The following is a 25,160-nucleotide window of genomic DNA, read 5'->3' on the forward strand; positions in this document are numbered from 1 at the left end:
AGTAGAGGAGCAAGGATGTCTTACTACAGTTGTACAGGGTCTTGGTGAGACCACACCTGGAGTACTGTGCGCAGTTTTGGTCTCCTTACCTAAGAAAGGATATACTTGCCATAGAGGGAGTGCAGCGAAGGTTCACCAGACTGATTCCTGGGATGGCAGGACTGCCGTACGAGGAGAGATTGGGCCGACTAGGCTTGTATTCACTAGAGTTAAGAAGAATGAGAGGGGATCTCATTGAAACTTATAAAATTCTGACAGGGCTAGACAGACTGGATGCAGGGAGGATGTTTCCCCTGGCTGGGGGGTCTAGAACGAGGGGTCACAGTCTCAGGATACGGGGTAGGACATTTAGGACTGAGGTGAGGAGAAATTTCTTCACTCAGAGGGTGGTGAACCTGTGGAATTCTCTACCACAGAAGGCTGTGGAGGCCAAGTCACTGAATATATTTAAGAAGGGGATAGACAGATTTCTAGACAGAAAAGGCATCAAGGGGTAAGGGGAGAAAGCGGGAATATGGTATTGAGATAGAGGATCAGCCATGATCATATTGAATGGCGGAACAGGCTCGAAGGGCCGAATGGCCTCCTCCTGCTCCTATTGTTCTATGTTTCTATGGTACAGTGGTCACATTGGTGATGGGGAGGTGGGTGGGGGCCTGGGAACAATTGGCTGAATGTTTTTACTCATCTCTTTATTTCTTATGAGTCCTCAGAGATCTTTGGTTTTGAGTCTGAGTTCTTACTAGTCTGATAGAGTGAGATGCATATCGGTATGCGTCTGTACTGTTCTATTTGTGTGGTGTGCATCCGAGTCAGTAGGACAGGCGGTTGAATACAATGCACACAGAGCCTCTCCGCGTGTGAATGGGGATAATACAAGATTAGCTTCCTCGTTGTCTTAGTGAGTTTACCCAGTGAATAGCTGAGCTGAATGAAACCGAAACTTTCCAGATGTGATCCCCAGTTGGTGGATATATTGGAATGTCCCTGATGGTATTGTACAGGCTCCTTCCTACGTAGCCGGGGACGCATTGTAAAATTCAAAGCAGATTCAGATTAATAGAAGCTGACCTCAGCAACTGAACTACTCAATTGCTCTGGCCTATTGCCAGCATGACTTGACCAGATGTGGCACAGGTCAGATGCAACATAAAGTTTTCTCTATCGTGCTGCAACAATGTGCCTCAGCTTCAGAGTCATTTACTCTGTAAGGTTTAAATGTTCTCTCTAGTAAGCCCATGTTCCTCTGTAATTAACCCTACAGTTAGTGCTGCGTTTGAGTGGCAACTGGATGAAGATGGTTAAAATTCATTTCACTTTGCACCCAACTGTCAGAGAGGAATTATTCATCTCCACTGTCTGCACTGGATTAGAATTCAGTTTCACAGGTGAAAGATCAGTGTTTGTCCTATAATTTTTCAACAATGTGTCACTCGTTCACCATCGGTACAAAGCAGTCTGTCTGCACAAGTCTTTCATATTGGTCCCATTGAGTATTCTGTCATATCACATTCACAGTTCTGAATGTTCAGCTTCTCACAGTTGCTGTCTTCAGTCTGTTTTTTTTATTGTAATCTATATTTTATTTATCACAATTGTTATACTGATTATCATAGAAAGAATGACCTCAGGACGACCCAAAGCGCTTTACAGCCAATGAAGTACTTTGGAAGTGTGGTCACTGCTGTAATGTAGGAAGCACAGCAGCCAATTTGCAATGTCCCACAGACAGCAATGAGATAATGACCAGATAATCTGTTTTAGTGAAAGATAATCTGGTTGAGGGATAAATATTGGCCAGGACATCAGAAGAATTCTCCTGCTCTTCTTTGAAATAGTGCCATGGGATCTTTTACGGGGCCTCACTTTAGCTTCTCATCCGAAAGACTTTCAATTATTTTTGGAGGGTCAAGGGTACGGTAGCATAGTGATAATGTCACTGGACTATTAATCCAGAGGTCTGGACTAATGATCCGGAGACATGAGTTTAAATCCCACCACGGCAGCTAGGGAATTTAAATTCAGTTCATTAAATAAATCTGGAATAAAAAGCTAGTATCAATAATGGTGACCATGAAACTATCAGATTGTTGTAAAAACCCATCTGGTTCACTAATGCCCTTTAGGGAAGGAAATCTGCCATCCTTACCTGGTCTGGCCTATATGTGACTCCAGACCCACAGCAATGTGGTTGACTCTTAACTGGCCTCTGAAATGGCCTAGCAAGCCACTCAGTTGTAACGAACTGCTACGAAAAATAAGAATAAAACGGGATAGACCACCCGACATCGACCTAAGCCCCGGCTTCGGAAACAACAACGGCACACCCAGCCCAGTTGACACTGCAATGTCCTCCTCACTAACATTTGGGGACTTGTGCCAAAATTGGGAGAGCTGTCCCACAGACTAATTAAGCAACAACCTGACATAGTCATACTCACAGAATCATAACATTTACCAATAACCTGCTCACCGATGCTCAGTTTGGGTTCCGCCAGGACCACTCGAATCCCGACCTCATTACAGCCTTGGTCCAAACATGGACAAAAGAGCTGAATTGCAGAAGTGAGGTGAGAGTGACTACCCTTGACATCAAGGCAGCATTTGACCGAGTGTGGCATCAAGGAGCCCTAGTAAAACTGAAGTCATTGGGAATCGGGGGGGGAAACTCTCCACTGGCTGGAGTCATACCTAGCACAAAGGAAGATGGTTGTGGTTGTTGGAGGTCAATCATCTCAGGCCCAGGACAATGCTGCAGCAGTTCCTCAGGGTAGTGTCCAAGGTGTAACCATCTTTAGCTGCTTCATCAATGAACTTCCCTCCATCATAAGGTCAGAAGTGGGGATGTTCACTGATGATTGCACAGTGTTCAATTCCATTCGCAACTCCTCAGATAATGAAGCAGTCCATGCCCACATGCAGCAAGACATGGACGACATTCAGGCTTGGGCTGATAAGTGGCAGGTAATATTTGCACCACACAAGTGCCAAGCAATGACTATCTCCAAAAAGCGAGAGTCTAACCACCTCCCCTTAACATTCAACGGCATTACCATCACCATATCCCCCACCATCAACATCCTGGGGGTCACCATTGACCAGAAACTTAACTGGACCAGCCACATAAATACTGTGGCAACAAGAGCAGGTCAGGGGCTGGGTATTCTGCGGCGAGTGTCTCACCTCCTGACTCGTCAAAACTATTCCACCATCTACAAGGCACAAGTCAGGAGTGTGATGGATACTCTCCACTTGCCTGGATGAGTGCAGCTCCAACACTCAAGAAGTTCAACACCATCCAGGACAAAGCAGCCCGCTTGATTGACACCCCATCCACCACCTTAAACATTCACTCCCTGCACCACCGGCGTACCGTGGCTGCAGTGTGTACCATCTACAAGATGCACTGCAGCAACGCACCAAGGCTTCTTCAACATGTAAACTTCCCAACCCATATTCACGGCCACCCCCGCGACCTTGCCATCTCTCATGGCCTCACTACTCCCATCGTGTCAATAGCAGATAAGGCCGTCTCTGACCATTTCCTCATATTGCTCTCCACCCACATCCCCCCCACTCCTCCCCCCCCCCCGCTCCAAACAACCATCCCTACTTCTGTGTCCGCCCCTGGAAAAAACTCTCCCCCAACTCTCTTACAACAGCACTTATGAAATCCCAACTGTCCAGTCTTTGGCCCTCCATTCACCACAACATTTCTGCAGCTACCGATCTGCTCAACCATACCCTCACCACCACCTTTGATGCCCTAGTCCCTATTAAAACAATTACTCTCTCTCACCCTGGCAATTCCCCCTGGTACGGCCCTCATCTTCATTCCCTTAAATCCAAGGGACGCAGATGTGAATGGATATGGCGGACAACTGGTTTAGCCATTCACTGCTAGATCTGTCTGGACTACATAAAGCATTATCGGGTCCTGCACTCATCTACCAAAATTGCTCACTATTCCAGAATCATTCTGAAATGCAAAGATAAACTCTGGCTTCTATTCTCCACTGCTAACTGTCTTCTTAAATTCCTCTCCATTGTCTCCTCCACCCTCACCTCCGACAACAAGTGTGAGGAGCTCATGGACTTCTTTGTCTCTAAGATTGAGACCATCGATTCAGCTGCCTCTGCCACTTTCCTTCTTTCCCCTAGCCCACCGGGCCAAACTTCTTCTAAGGTTTCCCCCTGCCCTAGCCCTCTCCGATCTCCCCTCATGACCTCTCCACGCTCATTTTGTCCATGAGACCCATTTCCTGCTCCCTCGACCCTATTCCCACTGAACTGCTGACCACCCAACTTCCTTTTCTGGCTCCCATGTTAGCTGACATTGTTAACAGTTCTCTCTCCTCAGGTACTGTCTCCCCCGTCCCTCAAATCTGCCACCATCACCCCTCTCCTCAAAAAACCAAGCCTTGACCCCTCCGTCCTCGCAAACTACTGCCCCATCTCTAACCTCCCTTTCCTCTCCAAAGTCCTTGAACATGTTGCCTCCCAAATTCATGCCCACCCTTCCCCCTACTCCATGTTTGAATCCCTCCAATCAGGTTTCCGCCTTTGCCACAGTACCGAAACGACTCTCATCAAAGTCACAAATGACATCCTTTGTGACTGTGACAAAGGTAAACTATCCCTCCTCGTCCTTCTTGACTTGTCTGCAGCCTTTGACACGGTTGACCACTCCATCCTTCTCCAACGCCTCTCCACCGTCGTCTAGCTGGGTGGGACTGCACTGGCCTGGTTCCATTCTTATCTATCTAATCATAGCCAGAGAATCACCTGCAACGGCTTCTCTTCCCACTCCCACATTGTTACCTCTGGTGTCCCCAAAGGATCTATCCTTGGCCCCCTCCTATTTCTCCTCACATACTGCCCCTTGGCGACATCATCCGAAAACACAGCGTCAGTTTCCACATGTACGCTGGCGACATCCAGCTCTACCTCACCACCACTTCTCTCAAACCCCTCCACGGTCTCTAAATTGTCAGACTGCTTGTCCAACATCCAGTTCTGGATGAGCAGATATTTTCTCCAATTAAATATTAGAAAGACCGAAGCCATTGTTTTCGTTCCCACCACCAACTCGATTCCCTAGACACTGAATCCATCCCTCTCCCTAACATTTGTCTGAGACTGAACCCACTGTTCACAACCTTGGGGATGGATTTTCTCAATGGGGAGCTTTTGGAGGCGGGACTCCCACTTATCTGTTTCAGTCCCGCCTCCATCAACTTCTGGCCAACCCACGCTATTTTCCCTTGCTTGACCTTGTTAAGCCCGCCCAGCGGGCTTTGCAGGCCAATTAAGGTAATGCCGGTGACAGAGAACGACAACTTATGACATTTTGACAGAGGAATTGTCATCGTTTGACAGCTTTGAGAAGCTGTCAAACAGTGACATTCTCTGTTGTTTGATGAGGCCTTTTGTAGAAATTAGATGGTTGCTGCATTGGAGAATGCAACGGCCATCTGTCATCTCTGCCGCGGAGGTGCGAGACTCTCCGCATACCCACCGACTGAAGCCTGCAGGAAGAAACAAAGGTAAGTACACTTTTTCTAACACTTTGCACCTACCTCAGATACTCACCTCTCCACACTTGCACCCATCACTCACCTCCACAGCGCACTTTTGGACCCCTCCGACCCCCGCAGACCCACTACTCGCCTCGGTGACCCTGGCGGGTTTCGGAGCCTTCAGGAAGCCCGCAATTGTGTGGGCAAAATGGTTAACTACCTGTTAACAGGCAGTTAAGTGGCTGTAATCCCATCCTACCTCCAAGGAGACGGGACTCGGCATGGGACGGCTACCCGCCTCCTGGCAAGATGGCATGGAGGCGGGTTGGGGGCGGGTTGGGCACCCACCCCCAAATTCTGCCATTTTCCCGGCAGTCCTGCCTCCAAACCCGCCTCCCCAGGGCTGGCAAAATCACCCCCTTGGTGTCATATTTGACCCTGAAATGAGCTTCCGACCACATATCCGCAGCATAACTAAGAACACCTATTGCCACCTCCATAACATCGCCCGTCCCCACCCTTGCCTTAGCTCATCCGCTGCTGAAACCCTCATCCATGCCTTTGTTACCTCTAGACTTTACTATTCCAACGCACTGCTGACTGGCCTCCCACATTCTACCCTACGTAAACTTGAGGTGATCCAAAACTCTGCTGCCCGCGTCCTAACTAGCATCAAGTCCCATTCGCCCATCACCTCTGTGCTCGCTGACCTACATTGGCTCCCGGTTAAGCAACGCCTTGATTTCAAAATTCTCATCCTTGCTTTCAAATCGCTCCATGGCCTCACCCCTCCCTATCTCTGTAATCTCCTTCAGCCCCACAATCCCCCCGAGATATTTGCGCTCCTCTAATTCTGCCTCTTGAGCATCCCTGATTATAATCGCTCAACCATTGGTGGTCATGCCTTCAGCTGCCTAGGCCCTACGCGCTGGAATTCCCTGCCTAAACCTCTCCTCCTCTCTACCTCTCTTTCCTCCTTTAAGACGCTCCTTAAAACCTGCCTCTTTGACCAATCCTTCGGTCACCTGCCCTAATTTCTCCTTATGTGGCTCGGCGTTAAATTTTTTGTTTTATAACGCTCCTGTGAAGCGCCTTGGGATGTTTTACTACATTAAAGGCATTATATAAATACAAGTTGTTGTTGTTGGTGTTGACAGCACCTCCCAAATCTGCGACCTCTACCGCCTAGGGCAGCAGGCGCATGGGAACACCATCACCTGCAAGTTCCCCTCCAAGTTACACACCATCTTAACTTGGAAATATATTGCCGTTCCTTCATCGTCATTGGGTCAAAATGCTGGAACGCCCCCCTAACAGCATTGTGGGAGTACCTTCACCACACGGACTGCAGCGGTTGAAGAAGGTGGCTCACCACCACCTTCTCAAGGGCAATTAGGGATGAGCAATAAATGTTGGCCTTGTCAGCGACGCCCACATCCCAGGAACGAATAAAAAAAAGCCTAGATTTTGTGCTAAGGTCTCTGGAATGGGACTTGAACTCATAACCTCCTGACTCAGAGGCAAGAGTGCAACTCTAAGCTACAGCTGACACCATACTCACTATCTTTTCCACACTCACTGTGTACCCTGTTTATCACAGTTATTGCGAGTATTACATGTGAGTATCCTTTATCCTATCTGTCACTCTAACTGTGCTCTTGATCTCGCATTTCCTGCATTGAATATTCAATTTCTCAGACTCATGGGCGGATGGATAGTTTCACATGTATAAAGTGGAGGGATGTGGAATTTAACAGAGCTATCTATGTGTAGTAAATGGAAATGTCACAGTGGTGCATATGTGGGTGTTCTTCAGAAAGTAAAGGGGAGTTAAATTGTTAAGGTCATGTGTGGGGTTCTCAATATATATAGTTGATTTAGATTTGGGGATGATAACATGATCGTCAGATTTGCCGATGGCACAAATTTAAGTGGTTTGATAGACAGCGTGAAGGATTATAAAAGGCTTCAGGAGGACAAAGGCAAGTTAGTGGAATAGGTAGTGAGATGGCACAATTTAGTTTAGAGATGTCTGAGGTGATGCATTTTGGGAAGAAGAAGAAGGAATGGAAGTATAAATTCAATGAAAAGACACTAAAGAGTGTGGAGGAACAGAGAGCCCTACGGGTACAAATGGCTGAGAGTGCGCAGGCAGTTATGTATGTAAAGCCAGTGCCATTTTGGGTTTCAGAATTAGGGGCATAGAGTACAAGATCAAAGAGGTTGTGATAAGTTTGTACAAGGAGGTGTTTAATGCTACAGTATTGTGTGCTGTAAACTTCTATGAATCTATGATAGGATGGGGCTTTGCATCAGACCTAGCTTGTGCCCTCAGTATGTGCTGACACTATCACTGTGTGTAAATGGGAAACATTTTTTATTCTGTTCTATAATAATTTTTCACTGGCTGGCAACGAATTAAATAAATAACTTTTCAAAATTCAGAGCAAAAAAGAACTCCCACACTCTATGATCCATAATGATTTGACTGGCTCCAAGGTAACAGCAGCTCCGCTTCAGTCAGCCTCATAGATCAACTAGCTTCTGAGTGAAGCATAAGCAGTTCCACTGCCCTCTGACTCAGTCTCAGCAATTCTGCAGCTCCTTTTCTTCCCCACCTACCAAAGTGAGGTGGTACAGTTTAATTATGATGAATGCAAGCCTCTTTCGTTCTTTTTTTCTTCCTCCCCTCTCCTCTGACAGTAATCGTCTGGTGGTTTCACTGCGCACTAACAAGAAACAATTAAAGCTTGAATCACTCAGCATCCCTATGGGGAATTTTTGTTCCTGTTTTTATGACTTTGACAAAACATGACACACATTGCTGGGTGTTGAGGATATGTGCCATGCTGAAAAGGCCGGTGACGGTGCACTGGAGTGATTTCAAATAAGTGAATGGAGAGAATAAGAACCTTCAGGGTTCAGGTTATCATACTTAGTTGGTAAGAAAAAAAGCCCTGTTAGTGTTCTGAGTGCTGACTGCACAGCTAATGAGGAAGAAATTGAATTGTTATGCATGGCCTAGTCTGAATTGTAATTACATTTTTTTTATGTGTGTTTTTTTTTTCACTTCAGTTTAACATCAGTCGCTCTCTGGTGGGTATCTACATAGCACCGAATTTGATTCAAACTAATAGTCAACAATCCTGATTGGCCATTGCTAGTTTTAGCCAAAAACTAATTAAATTTCAAAGTTGAAGTGGAAGCAAAAGAAAAGGTAAAGGACTCTTTTTGTGCCTTGTAATAGCTTAACTTAACACTGGCTACCTGATTGAATAGCTATCAGTCAGATGGAACCAAATATTCAAGTGACTGATTGGATATCTTCAGTTGGGGTGGATGTGCATTGCCAGGTTTATGTGTTACAGCCTCTGAGAGCTCTAGCAGTTACAAAAATTTTTTATTTTTTTATTTGTTTGTTTTTTGTTTTTCATACAGACCCCCGCATTTGCAACATTTGACCCCTTGTGACCCCACCTCATTGTTCTTTGATGTAATGTTTTCCTGACTGACCTGTTTGGACACCTTTCATACCTTTGATTGCTGTGATTATCTCTCTGCCGAGGTGTGATAAAGGGCAGTTAGAAAGATTACCTGTAATCATCTGGCAGTGTTCTCTGACTATATATGCTGTGTCTATATGCATCGCTCCACTTCACCTGATGAAGGAGCAGCGCTCTGAAAGCTTGTGATCTCAAATAAAGCTGTTGGACTATAACCTGGTGTTGTGTGACTTCTCACAATAGTTACAATATGTACAGGGCATGACTGACCAGCAACAATGGAAACCGGACGGGCGGGCAGTTAAAATCATCCGATGACTTACCCGCAGATGTCCTGCTCCCTATCCATTGTATTCTATTTTAACCTGTTCTTCTGAGCAGGCAGTAAGGACAACCATCCAAAGCCGGTGGGTTCCTTCTTTATCTATGCACATCGGGGTCCGAAGATGTCACAGAAATCAGGAATCGAAGCAATTTTAACTAGTAGTCTGTGCGTCAAAGCTGTTGTGGTTTCCCCACCAGGTGAAGACAGTGGGAAGAGGAGCCGGGGCCAGAAAAGGCCAAAACAGATACGTTTTACTTTTTTAAAACTTTATGGGGGCAGGAGGAGCAGGAATTGCTCCAAGCCCCACAACAAAAGTTTAGGCTTCCCCTGCCCCAGGCTCCACTGCCCCGTCCCGATTACATGATCCTCCAGCAACCCCCTCCCCTCAATGTTCCTGAGTGCCGGCGACTATTCCTTTAGTCCTGGCCGGCGGCCTCCTGCTGCCAGACATTCAGAGGGCTGGGGCTGGAGGAGGGGTTCCTGCTGGCAAGCCGAAGAGAATCTCACAGGCAAGTAAAAAAAAAAATCCAGGGGCCCATCCGATCTTCAGATTTTAGGGCTGCCTCATTGCAGCTACACTCCTCTTTCTGCCCCCACTTCCAGGCACAAGACCTTGTCAGTGTGCGACCAGATCATGCTAGTGACCTGGCTCACCAAATTCAGGTGCAGCACAGCCTGGAGAGGTACAGCACACTTTGGGGCGGGGTGCAGGAAAATCAGCCCCATTTTGTGAGGTATAGCTGAAGTAAAGTAATCCACCTGCACTGCCAATTTTCCTGTACTGGTGTCAATCAGTTCTAAATGGTTAAGAACTGGTGCAAATCTCAGCAGAATGATCATGTGCGAAGAGCACTCAACTCCCTCATATCTGGGGGCTTGCATGATTAGTCATTTCTCCAGCCGCAGTTTTGGATGGGTTCAGAGAACACGCAAGTGGTTTAAGTGGAAAATTGCATGTAGTTAAATGTAAGGGGAAGTGACAGAATCGGGGGCATAGATTCTTTGGAAAAGCTCGAAAGGCATCTCAACTGCCAAGGGAAATTGTGTTTGACGAATCTGTTATTTTGAGGTTGTAACTAACAGAATAGATAAGGGGGAACCAGTGGATGTGGTGTATTTGGATTTTCAGAAGCCATTCGATAAGGTGCCAAACAAGAGGTTATTGAACAAAATTAGGGCTCATGGGATTGGGGTAATATGCTAGCATGGATTGAGGATTGGTTAATGGACAGAAAACAGAGATATGAATAAACGGGTCATTTTCGGGTTGGCAGGCTGTAACTAGTGGGGTACCGCAAGGATCAGTGCTTGGGCCTCAGCTATTCACAGCCTACATCAATGATTTGGATGAGGGGGCCAAATGTAATATATCCAAATTTTCTGATAATACAAAGCTGGGTGGGAATGTAAGTTGTGAGGAGGATGCAAGGAGGCTTCAAGGGGATATAGACAGGCTAAGTGAGTGGGTAAGAACATGGCAAATGGAATATAATGTGGAGAAATGTGAAGTTATCCACTTTGGTAAGAAAAATAGAAAAGCAGGGTATTTTTTAAATGGTGAGAGATTGGGAAATGTTGGTGTTCAGAAGTACCTAGGTGTCCTTGTACACGAATCACTGAAAGTTAACATGCAGGTACAGCAAGCAATTAGGAAAGCAAATTGTATGTTGGCCTTTATTACAAGAGGATTTGAGTATAAGAGTAAAGACGTCTTACTGCAATTATATAGGGCCCTGGTGAGACCACACCTGGAGTATTGTGTACAGTTTTGGTCTCCTTACCTAAGGAAGGATATACTTGCCATAGAGGGAGTGCAACAAAGGTTCACCAGACTGGTTCCTGGGATGGGGGGATTGTCCTATGGGGAGAGATTGAGTAGACTGGGCCTATATTCTCTAGAGTTTAGAAGAATGAGAGGTGATTTCATTGAAACATACAAAACTCTTACAGGGCTTGACAGAGTAGATGCAGGGAGGATGTTTCCCTGGCTGGGGAGTCTAGAACCAGGGGTCACAGTCTCAGAATAAGTGGTCGGCCATTTAGGACTAAGATGAGAAGAAATTTCTTCACTCAGAGGGTGGTGAGTCTTTGGAATTCTCTACCCCAGAGGGCTGTGGAGGCTCAGTCGTTGAGTATATTCAAGACAGAGATCGATAGATTTTTGAATATTAAGGGAATCAAGGGATATGGGGATAGTGCAGGAAAGTGGAGGAGGTAGAAGATCAGCCATGATCTTATTCAATGGCAGAGCAGGCCCAAAGGGCCACATGGCCTACTCCTGCTCCTATTTATTATGTTCTTATGTTCTAACCCATTGGCAGCCCTTGATAAGGCTGAATGGGAAGAAGACAAAAAAGTGACAGGCAAAAATGAAGGTAAAGGCAACCCAATGGGCAGGCATGAGTCTGCCGAGAAACGACAGAGCAGCTCAGCACCCAACTCCTTGTTTGATGGCTGCTGAGGTGAAGCTGGAGCCGCAAGAGGTGGTTGCATGGAGGGTGGCCTAGTTGGCTGCTTCATGGCGCTATCTCCATAGGTTAGCTTTACGGCATGATTGCAAGGAGCTGGAGGCAGGCTTGAGACTGATCGGTATTGCCGCTGACTGTGCCAGGCTATAGGGTGCATGTTAGTGAATGCCTATAGCAGACAAGCACGGCTTTGCCTCTGGCTCTCTGCAGACCTGGACCCCGTGAGGATTTCTCCCCACAGTTAATGCTGGTAGCTGTGACAATGCCAGAAAATCTGGTTGAGGGCATCTTCATGAGTGTGGCCAATTCGGCGTTGCTGGTAGATGATCAACCTGCCATGCCTTGTTACATGCAGCAACACCGAAAGCATGACATCCTGTGATTGAGGTGTTTCCAAAGAATCCATGAATATTCAGGCTTTCAAATATTGTACCTGTATCAACAGGTCTATCTATAATCACAATCTCTCTTGGGAATAGGAGTCTCCGGAGAACTGATAGCTGCCAGGGTGAGGTATGTGCATCGTTGTATCCAGAAGCAGGTATACGGGTACCAGTGGTGGACACAGAACACTCTGGTGCAGCCTGGCTTTTCTTGCACCCCTCCGCTCCATCTGCCTTTTCCTCCTCTAAATAGCTGAGATGGGAGAATGTCCATTGAAAAATCAATTGGTGACAGTAATGAAGTTAGAAGAAAAACAAAGAAGCAGCAAAGCAATTAGCACAAAGGCTCATGAAAGTCAAAGTGACAGCAGAGAGAGAGTAAAGAATAAAAATCGGGACAGATGTGGCCTTAAACTGCTGAATGAGTTTTCTTACCAGGTCCTTTAAACTTCCATACACAGCTCAGTGCCCACACAACTCGGTGTCGATCAACCCATTATGGACACCCATTATTTATGCCTATGAGCATCTTTCCCACATTTCAACAGTGACTCCACTTCAAAAGTACTTCATTGGCTGTAAAGCGTTTTGAGGCATCCCGTGGTCATGAAAGGCGCTATATAAATGCAAGTCTTTCTTTCTTTCAGAATTTAGCTCTGTACTAACATAAGGGCTGAAAAATAACACTCCTGCATCATTTAATTATTAATATGAAACTTCCACCTGCCTACCTCAAACTTCACCAGGACTTCCAGGGGGGAAATGGACAGGAGATCCATTGGGGTGCTCGCTATTGTTACCATCTGTGCCAATTTCTGGGGTGTAACAGATACTAAAATCTGCCCTAGTCTGTCCTACTGTTGGTAAGGTGCCAATGAGTAACAGTAATGGGTTCTGTTACTGAATTCGATACACTATTTCTTCTCCTATTTTCGTGTTGTGTGACTGTCCTTCGGCTCCTAGGAGTTCCGCCGGAGTGACTCAGCAGGTGCCAATGTCAACAGTCTCATTTTCACTGAAGAGTGGATGATTTTATCAATAATAACAATGGCCTGGAATTTGCGGTCACCGGTGAAGTGAAGACGTTCGCCGTTGGCCCCGAAGTACGCTTTGCACAAAGATCTCACGATCTCCGTGTTGAGAAGATTGGGTTTTTTGATGTTCAGTTCAAATCAATGGAGCAGAGTGGGGATTCCCTTGTGCAAGCTGCAGTGATGTCAACAAGCTGTCTAAGCAGCCAATCAAAACGTAGAATTCTCACAGACAGCGAACCAGGAATTGGGAAAGCTCTTATTTTTTTTATAAAGTTTCTTAAAAATGTTATTTTTTATTAAAATAGATAATTTTCACCCTGCACAAAATTAAAATGAGGTTTTCAGGCCCATAACCTTTGTTTAGCAGTCAATAAATACGCTGTTAAAACCCCAGTTACACCTAATTTCTTTGGGTCTAACTTTTAGTGGGGAATTTAACAGCGTAATTACTGCAGAAGAGTTTTTGTCACTTACCCTGATTTCAGTGATTTCACTGATTGCTGGTTCTGCCGGGGATGGGGGAGTGAGGGGAATGGCACAGCACAGCCTGTGTCGCAGCAGTGAATGACAGACCACAACTTCAGGATTTCCACATGCGCCTGCGGATGCGCCGAATCCCGAAGTCGTGGTCAGTTTCAAAGGGGGAATGATGACGAACGCTGCCAGTTCACCGTCATCCAGACTGCAAATTCTGGGCCATTGTTCGCACCATCACTTTTACCAGCAAAATCAGTTGATCCTGTGGGAAACTTTTTAACAAAGAGTTGGATAAATATTTTGTTAGGAGCAGGATTGGAGGATATAAGGATAGTTGTAGATGAGATAATCAATATGCCTTGGGATACAATACTGCTGCTGGGGCTGCAAGGATGAAAGTGGGTATAACTGGGCAGTAGAGAAATAGTTGTCTGTGGAAGGAAGCATGCCAGGGTTGAATGCTGAGAATGTGAGGATGGATGCACTTCTGGAGTTCTACTTGATAACTTTTATGGACCAGGGAGAATTTATTCACAACATCCCCTCGAGATTGATGAGATTGTTTGGTGCCTATGATAAGGTGAAAAGTAAATGATCTTCAGACATGGCTGAATCATCTTTTCTTGTTCCATTCTTTGTTATGTTCTTATCGCATATTTTTTGAAGCCATCATCCTTTTGGCTGACATTATAATCAACCCCCAGCCTCAAGATCACAATCCAATAGTGTCAAAACCCTTGGCAACAAAAACTTTGGCATTTATGTTATCAGGATCTTCAGAGGACTTGGGTTTGAAAGAGCTAAGAAATGTCTGTCAGCACTGAAAGCATCATCTTCATTGCTGATGTCCTGATTTTCTCCCAGAATTCATGCCATTGATCAACAACCTTAGCCTGACCTCAGTACTGACCACCTGGGAACAGAGGAGCTTTGACTGCCAAAGATTCGATGAATGATTCAGGCTGGCAGAATTCCCATGGCACCCTGACAGCAAATTGTCTGAAAACTCCTGGGGTTGATGTTCCACATGTTGATAAATTTTGGCTATGATCAGGGCCTGCAGATTTGAATTTTTCATGGCCTGCTCTTAAAAGAAGATCGCTTTTTAGCAGAATCGTCTTGCTGGAGTGATTGGAGTCTGTCGAAAGTCCCTGCAAGGTCTGGCTAGAAGAGAGGAGGCGTCCATCAGCTTGAATTCCGCAGTGGTACAGGAGGGCTTTGTGGCACTACAGTCCACTGTGGAACATGTGGCATCTACAGGGACATCTGCAGTGGAGACCTCCCCCTCTGCCCCCAACCACCCAATGGCACCGGTCGTAGTGCCAGTCAGAGTGTCTCGAGTGAATAGTCCAACTGCTGCCATACAGGCCTTTATTGCAATCTCCAGTAGTTTATCTTTTCTGGCTTCAACATTATGGGGAATCAGTTTGGAAACCTTTACGCGGAACTTCACTGACTTCATTGCTGCCCAGAGTACATGCCCATGCAGTGTCCAGCAGGAGGGGCATAGCTGGAGTGGCCACTGGTGACACAGACGTCTCTCAAGGTGATGTCACAGCCAGCCCATTCAGGTTCGCGCCCCCACCCACCCCACCTGCTTCACCACCCCCTCACCCAGCAAATGATAGTTGCTGTGCCAGAAAGCAGGCAGGTCCGGCCAGTCACCACAGCTCCACATATGGCAGAGGCAATTGCACGGGGCCATCTTATGATTCAGCACTAGAAGATACAGGACCATCCAAATCCCTGACAGCTCCCACTGATGCTGAGCAGCCAGCCACCACACGGACTCATTGCACTGGGAAAGAAGACACAGATTAGTGATTAAATGCTGTACACAGTAAACGCAGCACACATGGTACGTTCTATGATTATCTTGGTAGCTGCATGGGATTCATCTGAGTTCAGCTTGTGCCTGTTGCCACGCAAGGGATCATTAACCATATCGGAAGAGAAGCTATCCTTGCATTCTGCCTTTGGCTTCAAATAAAGGTGGAACAGAAGATTAGAAGGAACACATTGTGATTATTGCCATTGATCTGCAGGATCTGGTGTTGGTCATCACTGACCAGTTTGGTTCATGTAAAAAAGGGTATATTTTCCAGGGGCCCTCCGACCACATTCATTCCAACAGTGATCCCATATATTTAGAACATAAGAACATAAGAAATAGGAGCAGGAGTAGGCCATTTGGCCCCTCGAGCCTGCTCTGCCATTCAATAAGATCATGGCTGATCTTTAGGAATTTTGGGGATCCAGCAATGCATTGGAATTGGGTATCCCTCTCATGTTGTTGCTCCTGTTTAGTGGGAAAGGCAATGAAGGAGTAGGCCCTGTTAAGCAATGCATCGGTGACATGTTTGAAAAATCTGTGTACTGCAAATTGTTTTTTTTATTGAAGATGTCTCCTATAGTGGCCTGGAAGGAGCAGAAAGCATAAACGTTGAAGGGAATGATGACCTTGACTGTCACTGATTTTGCTGTCCCTGTGGATGAGGTTATGTACAGTAATAAAAACATAAAATGCTGGAAATACTCAGCAGGTCAGGCAGCATCTGTGGAGAGAGAAAAACAGAGTTAACGTTTCAGGTCGATGACCTTTCATCAGAACTGGAAAAAGTTAGAGATGTAACAGGTTTTTAAGCCAGTGCAGGGGCAGGGAAAGGGGGGAGGGGAGGAAAGAACAAAAGGGAAGGTCTGTGATAGGATGGAAGGCAGGAGAGATTAAATGACAAAAGTTATGATTGTACAAAGGAAAAGGAGATGGGACAAGTAAAGAAACAAAAAGAGGTGAGAGTGACTGCCCTTGACATCAAGGCAGCATTTGACCGAGTGTGGCATCAAGGAGCCCTAGTAAAACTGAAGTCAATGGGAATCGGGGGGAAAACACTCCACTGGCTGGAGTCATACTTAGCACAAAGGAAGATGTTGGCGGTGGTTGAAGGTCAATCATCACAGCCCCAGGACATCGCTACAGGAGTTCCTCAGGGCAGTGTCCTAGGCCCAATCATCTTCAGCTGCTTCATCAATGACCTTCCCTCCAACATAAGGTCAGAAATAGGGATGTTCGCTGATGACTGCACAGTGTTCAGCGCCATTCACAACTCCTCAGATAATGAAGCAGTCCATGCCCACAAGCAACAAGACCTTGAAGACGTTCAGGCTTGGGCTGATAAGTGGCAGGTAATATTCGCACCACATAAGTGCCAGGCAATAACTATCTCCAACAAGCGAGAGTTGAACCACCTCCCCTTGACATTTAATGGTATTATCATCACCGAATCCCCTACCATCAACATCCTGGGGGTCACCATTGACCAGAAACATAACTGGACCAGCCACATAAATAATCTGGCAACGAGAGCAGGTCAGAGGCTAGGTATTCTGTGGCGAGTGTCTCACTTCCTGACTCCCCAAAGCCTTTCCACCATCTATAAGGCACAAGTCAGGAGTGTGATGGAATACTCTCCACTTGCCTGGATGAGTGCAGCTCCAACAACACTCAAGAAGCTCGACACTATCCAGGACAAAGCAGCCCGCTTGATTGGCACCCCATCCACCACCTTAAACATTCACTCCATCCACCACCGGCGTGCTGTGGTTGCGGTGTGTACCATCTACAAGATGCACTGCAGCAACTCACCAAGGCTTCTTTGGCAACATCTCCCAAACCCGCGACCTCTTCCACCTAGAAGGACAAGGACAGCAGGTGCATGGGAACACCACCACCTCCAAATTTCCCTCCAAGTCATGCACCATCCTGGTTTAGAAGTATATCGTTGATCCTTCATCGTCGCTGGGTCAAAATCCTGGAACTCCCTACCTAACAGCACTGTGGGAGTATGTTCATCACACGGACTGCAGCGGTTCAAGAAGCCGGCTCACCACCACCTTCTCAAGGGCAATTAGGGATGGGCAAATAATGCTGGCCTTGCCAGCGACGCCCACATCCCATAAACAAATTTAAAAAAAAAGAGGTGTAAGTGAGAATGGCAGAAACATTACCAGCTGCCATCTGAAGTTATGGTCAGAGTTTATGGTCTGAAATTGTTGAACTCGATGTTGAGCCCAGATTATCTACAGGCCTGTTTCCAACAAATGACACAGTGCTGCAACTGCCAATCTGCTGAACCTGAACCTACAAAGGCAGTTCTCCTCTGATGTGGCGAGGCAGCTGTACCTGGGCCTATGGGGATAGATACTTGGGTAACAGCAGGTGTGGATAGTTCATCTCTGGTGGAATCTAATCTCCTTGGCATTGCTTGTTTGGTTTTCTTAGTCCTGTTCTATCAAATCTAGATGAGAGATCAGAACTGACTCCAAGCCCTCTAAACTTTGACGAGAATTGGCTCTGTTCAAGCTTTAAGAAATCTCTTGCATTCAGGCCAGAATGTAACCAACCTTTAATATCTAGGTTTAATGGGAATGCTGAGAACACAACTCACGCAGCATTGTAAACTTTGGGATTGAGAACGTTGGACGTTTTGGCCTACATTTACATAATTAAAAGCTCTAATGAAGCTCCTGCACGTCTGTGCAAAAGGATGGAATGCTGGTGGATAGCCAGGCCTGGGCCCAGAAACTTCTTTCCCATCTCAAGTTCCAGGCTCCGCCAATAGATCGATTTAAAGCAGCTGGGTTTTTCTTCACCACAGAGTGTTCTGTTTCTCCTCCAGCAGAATGTCCCTTTCAAAACACACAGTCCATTGAAACGCTACAACTCCTACTCTTCCTCCAGCATGTGATTGTTCTCAGAACAGTTGCCTCCTCTCAGTCAAAAACTTGCAGTTTTATAAAGCTAATTTTACTTTGAAGGTGGACCTTTCAACCAAGTTTAACAATACCAGCAATCATCAAATACATTTAAACAATGCAATTTTGTTTAATCAGCTAGTTTCACAGAAATCAAACAGCTCTGCACTTCAAACAATTAATTTACTGGTGTCAAAATGCAATTTCATAGCAACAGTAGTAATATATTTGACAAACATTTCAGAAGCTCAGACATCCACAGTAACATATGTCTGCAAGGATACACAAGCAGTTTATTAAAGCTGAATAAAATATAATATTAAGAAAGATCTGAGAGAAAAACCTGACGCATCAATTGAAGAAGCCTGGTCTTAATTAGTGTTTTGATGAAAGCACTTCTCGGCTATTTATAGGAATTCGCCAATGTTATTTCAATCAGTTTGGCTGTCAGTCATCTAGGCCAGCCATTTTGTGATAAGGAAACCATTATAAAAGCAGTTTTTGCATTTATTTCTTTAATTAACAAATCAACAGATAAACCAAAAATATATATCAAGGTCTAGAGAGGGCACGCAGGTTCTCTGAAATAGCATTGGAAGCTCTCGGCCAGACAATGGCCAACAGGAGGGATCCTGTTCCCCTCAGGGGGAAGAAAGTTCTCCAGGCAGCACATTTGCCGCCAGAGGGAAAGGTCGCTGAGGAGGTCAATGCCAGAAGCTTAGCACCCAGGACATGGCTGCAATGACCTCAGCAGAGTTGTCAAGGTAAGAATCGGATTTCTCACCTCAATTAATCACTTCTCACACCTGCACCACCTGCAGCCACACGACTCACACCATCCTCCTCCCGCACTACCCTTTACTCTCCTCCAATCACCGCACCAAACTTCACTCGACCTCCTTAGCCTCCTAATCAAACACTCTGCACCTCCTACTCTCAGCATTATTGCAACCCTCACTTCCTTACAGCTTTCACACTGACCATGATAGGCACATTTTCAAAACCGCTCACAAGGTTGTCACTAACACACTGCCTTCTTGCAGTAGTAGGTTGGACACCACATGAGGCAGCAGGTGGCAACCGGAGAAGGCCAAGCCCACCTGTATGCACTTTTCCCACTGGAGGAATCATAGAATCATAGAAAGTGACAGCATGGAAGGAGGCCATTTCGGCCCATCATGTCCGCGCTGGCCAACAAAGAGCTATCCAACCTAATCCCACTTCCCAGTTCTTGGTCTGTAGCCCTGCAGGTTGGACCATCCCAAGTGCACATCCAAGTACTTTTTAAATGTGGTTAGGGTTCCTGCCTCTACCACCCTTTCAGGCAGTGAGTTCCAGACCCCCACAACCCACTGGGTGAAGAAATTTCCCCTCAAGTCCCCTCTAAACCTTCCCCCAATTACTTTAAATCTGTGCCCCCTGGTTTTTGACCCCTCTGCTAAGGGAAACTGGTCCTTTCTATCCACTTTATCTGGGCCCCTCATAATTTTATACACCTCAATAAGGTCTCCCTTCAGCCTCCTCTGTTCCAAGGAAAACAGACCCAGCCTATCCAGTCTTTCCTCATAGCTAAGATTCTCTACTCCCGGCAACAACCTCATAAAACTCCTCTGTACCCTCTCTAGTGCAATCACATCTTTCCTGTAATGTGGTGACCAGAACTGCACGCAGTACTCTACTTGAAGCCTAACTAGTGTTTTATACAGTTGAAGCATAACCCCCCCTGCTCCTGTATTCTATGCCACGGCTAATAAAGGCAAGCATTCCATATGCCTTCTTAACCACCTTATCTAATTGGCCTGCTATCTTCAGGGATCTGCGGACATGCACTCCAAGGTCCCTTTGTTCCTCTACACTACTCAGTGTCCTACCATTTAATGTGTATTCCCTTTCCTTGTTAGCCCTCCCCAAATGCATTATCTCACACTTCTCCGGATTGAATTCCATTTGTCACTGTTCTGCCCACCTGACCAATTTATTGATATCTTCCTGCAGTCTACAGCTTCCTTCTTCAGTATCAACCACACAGCCGATTTTAGTATCATCTGCAAACTTCTTAATCATACCCCATATATTCAAGTCTAGATCATTGATATATACCACAAAAAGCAAGGGACCTAGTACTGAGCCCTGTGGAACCCCACTGGAAACAGCCTTTCAGTCACAAAAACACCCATCAACCATTACCCTCTGCTTCCTGGCTCTGAGCCAGTTTTGAATCCAACTTGACACTTTGCCCGGGATCCCATGGGCTTTTAACTTCGTGACCAGTCTGCCATGTGGACCCTTATCAAAAGCCTTGCTAAAGTCCATATACACTACATCAAACGCACTACCCTCATCTACCCTCCTCGTTACCTCCTCATAAAATTCAATCAAGTTTGTCAGACACGACCTTCCCTTAACAAATCCGTGCTGACTATCCTTGATTAATCCGTGTCTTTCTAAATGAAGATTTATCCTGTCCTTCAGAATTCTATCCAATAATTTTCCCACCACCAAGGTTAGGCTGACTGGCCTGTAATTACTCGGTCTATTCTTTTCTCCCTTTTCTTTTGATGTGCTGGACATCACGGGCAGGAGGTGAGTCATGGCAGTGGCAAGTGGCAATGCTGTACGAGACAATGAGCGGGGTTTCTTCACACGTACACACTCTGCATGACAAGTTACAGCTGCTTCAAGCAGCCACTCCTCTCTCTCTGCTCCCCCGTCACACTAAAAACTAACCTCTTGTCCATCTCCTTCATATAACATTCTGAAATTCTCGAGGCCCCTGTATAGAAACATAGAAACATAGAAGATAGGAGCAGGAGTAGGCCATTCGGCCCCTCGAGCCTGCTCCGCCATTCAATGAGATCATGGCTGATCATCCAAACTCAGTACCCTGTCCCTGCCTTCTCCCCATATCCCCTTGATCCTTTTAGCCTTAAGAAATATATCTAACTCCTTCTTGAATATATTTAATGAATTGGCCTCAACTGTCTGCTGTGGTAGAGAATTCCACAGGTTCACTACTCTCTGGGTGAAGAAATTCCTCCTCATCTCTGTCCTAAATGGCTTACCCCTTATCTTTAGGCTGTGACCCCTGGTTCTGGACTCCCCCGCCATCGGGAACATCCTTCCTGCATCTAGTGTGTCTAGCCCTGTTAGAATTTTATAAGTTTCAATGAGATCCCCTCTCATTCTTTTAAACTCCAGCGAGTATAAGCCCAATCGACCCAATCTCTCCTCATACGTCATTCCTGCCATCCCAGGTATCAGCCTGGTGAATCTTCGCTGCACTCCCTCCATGGCAAGAACATTCTTCCTCAGATAAGGTGACCAAAACTGCACACAATACTCAAAGTGTGGTCTCACCAAGGCCCTGTACAACTGCAGCAAGACATCCTTGTTCCTGTACTCAAATCCTCTCACTACAAAGGCCAACATACCATTTGCCTTCTTAACCTGCCTGCTGCACCTGCATGCTTACCTTTAGCGACTGGTGCACAAGGGCACCTGTTGTATCCGTGTGTTAATGGAGACACGGAATGCAGGAGTTGGTTTAACAGGTGTTTACTGAACAAAGTCTGGAGGTGAACTAAAAGATACAAGACGCTACACAGGCTTATATACCCGAGTGGTCACTACCGGTATTACAGTACACAGGGGCTCTTAAAGGTACATACACTACAATTCCTCCCCTTTTAGATAATTAGTACATAACATTTTAAGTAATCATTAATTAACATGTTTACAAGAACAATAATCTACACATTTGCTGCAGTTAATCAATTATAAGTCAGTCTCTCTGGAGGCTTCCTGACTCGGTCCAGATAACGCCTCGGTGGTGTAGTAGTTTTCGGTGGTGTAGTAGGTTCTTTTGGCAAGGTCGATTCGGCTTGAATGCCAGTGTCGGGTTCATCTGGTTCCAGTATCACCGGATCGGAGGTAGATACTATGGATATCTCTGCTTCATCATTAGGCATATAGATTTGTGGTGTAGGTTGTCCCTTTTCGGATGACTCTATGATCTGGTCAGCATGGTGCCTTATTATGCTTTCTCCAATGTCCACGGTATACATCAGCGGTCCTAGTCGTGTGCAAATAGTTCCAGGCTGCCATTTCTCGGTACGGTGGTCCCGGGCCAAAACTTGTTGACCTATCTGGAAGGTTCTAGTTGGCCTTTCATTCATGCCTTGAAATTGCTGGTTCTCTACGTCCCTTCTGATGTTTGGCTTGACCAAATCCAGCCGGCATCTTAGTCTTCTATTGAAAAACACCATGGCGGGAGTTTGGTTTGTAACCACATGTGTTGCATTCCTGTACGCAAACAAGAAGTTATCTACCTTATGTTGTAGATTTATGTCTTCATTACCCATGGCCTTTATGGCCTTCTTGAAGGTCTGGACAAACCTTTCAGCTAATCCATTGGTGGCGGGATGGTATGGGGCGGACGTGTAGTGCTTAACCCCATTGTTTTTTAAGAACTTCCTGAATTCTTCGGACACAAATTGCGGTCCATTATCAGAACAGATCTGTTCAAGCAGCCCATTCCTGGCAAATATGGTCCTTAATACTGTGATGGTTTTTTCCGTGATGGTGGAGGACATCTTTATTACCTCCGGCCACTTGGAGTGTGCATCAACCGCGATTAAGAACATTGAGTCCATAAATGGACCAGCAAAGTCGATATGTACCCTTTGCCGTGGAGATGAGGGCCACTCCCATGGATGTAGAGGGGCTTGTGGTGGGGCGTTTTGGACTTTCTGGCATCCTAGACAGCTCTTGGTCATTTCTTCGATGTCTCCACCGATACCTGGCCACCACACAAACGCTCTGGCTAAGTTCTTCATTTTCACTCCACCCAGATGCCCCTTGTGAAGCTCCTTTAGCACTTTATCCTGGAGTTTGGGTGGAATCACCACTCTGGATCCACACATCAAGGTTCCTCGGCACACTGACAGCTGTTCTCTTCTTTGCGAGAATGCTGGCAACAGTGGTTCGCCATGTGCTGGCCATCCCTTCACTGTTAAATCGTAGACCCGTGAGAGAGTCGGGTCATTTCTTGTCTCCCTTTCAATGGCAGAATTTGTCACTGGTAGACATTCCACTATGGTTGAGTGGAACATCTCCACTGGGTCCACTGTAGGTGTCTCTTCTACCGTTGGCAACGGTAGGCGCGATAAACCGTCAGCATTCCCATGCTGTTTTGATCCTTTGTATTCTATGTCATATTGGTGTGCCCCTAGGAAAAGGGACCACCTCTGTAGCCTTTGCGCTGTCATAATGGGAACGCCCTTTTTAGGGTTGAATATGGAGACGAGGGGTTGATGGTCAGTCAACAAGGTATATTTTTGTCCGTGTAGGTAATGGTTGAATTTCTTCACTCCCCACACCAGGCTGAGTGCTTCCCTGTCGATCTGGGCATAGTTACGCTCAGCTGAGTTCAATGAGCGTGACGCAAAAGCTATCGGCCGCTCCGAGCCATCAGGGAATCTATGCGATAATACCACTCCTACGCCGTAAGGGGATGCATCGCACGCCAGTCTGATTGGCAGTGATGGGTTGTAATGAGCCAACACTTCCTTGGACGTGATCAAGCCTTTGCATTTATGGAAGGCACGTTTACAGTCTTCGCTCCATTTCCAAATTACTCCCGTTTGTAGCAGTGTGTTAAGAGGGTGCAGAACAGTTGACAAGTTCGGTAAAAATTTATGATAGTAATCCCAGGAACGACCTTAATTGTGAGACATTTTCAGGTGCTGGGGCTTTTATGACCCCTTCAATTTTTTTCAGGTGACTTATGCAACCCTTCTTCGTTTTTTGAGGATGTAACTGGTAAAATAGATAAGGGAGAACCAGTGGATGTGGTGTATTTGGACTTTCAGAAGGCTTTCGATAAGGTCCCGCATAAGAGATTAGCATGCAAAATTAAGGCACATGGGATTGGGGGCAAGGTATTGACTTGGATAGAGAATTGGTTGGCAGCCAGAAAGCCAAGAGTTGGAATAAACGGGTCATTTTCCGAGTGGCAGGCAGTGACTAGTGGGGTACCGCAAGGATCGGTCCTAGGACCCTAGCTGTTCACAATATATATTAATGATCTGGACGAGGGAATTGGATGTAATATCTCCAAATTTGCAGACGACACAAAGCTGGGTGGGAGGGTATGCTGTGAGGAAGATGTCGTGAAACTCCAGTACGATTTGGACAGGTTGGGTGATTGGGCAGAAACATGGCAAATGCACTATAATGTAGATAAATGTGAGGTTATCCACTTTGGTGGCAAAAACAGGAAGGCAGATTATTATTTGAATGGCAATAGATTGGGAGAAGGGGAAGTGCAAAGTGCAAAGAGACCTGGGTGTTCTTGTGCACCAGTCGCTGAAGGTGAGCATGCAGGTGCAGCAGGCGGTTAAGAAGGCAAATGGTATGTTGGCCTTCATAGCAAGAGGGTTCGAGTACAAGAACAAGGATGTCTTGCTGCAGTTGTACAGGGCCTTGGTGAGACCGCACCTTGAGTATTGTGTGCAGTTTTGGTTACCTTACCTGAAGAAGGACGTTCTTGCCATGGAGGGAGTGCAGCAAAGATTCACCAGGCTGATACCTGGGATGGCAGGAATGACATACGAGGAGAGATTGTGTCAATTGGGCTTGTACTCACTGGAGTTTAGAAGATTGAGAGGGGATCTCATCGAAACCTATAAAATTCTGTCA

Source organism: Somniosus microcephalus, chromosome 3 (assembly GCF_052327205.1).
Source record: "Somniosus microcephalus isolate GS21.2 chromosome 3, FLI_Smic_1.0, whole genome shotgun sequence".
Lineage (NCBI taxonomy): Eukaryota > Metazoa > Chordata > Chondrichthyes > Squaliformes > Somniosidae > Somniosus > Somniosus microcephalus.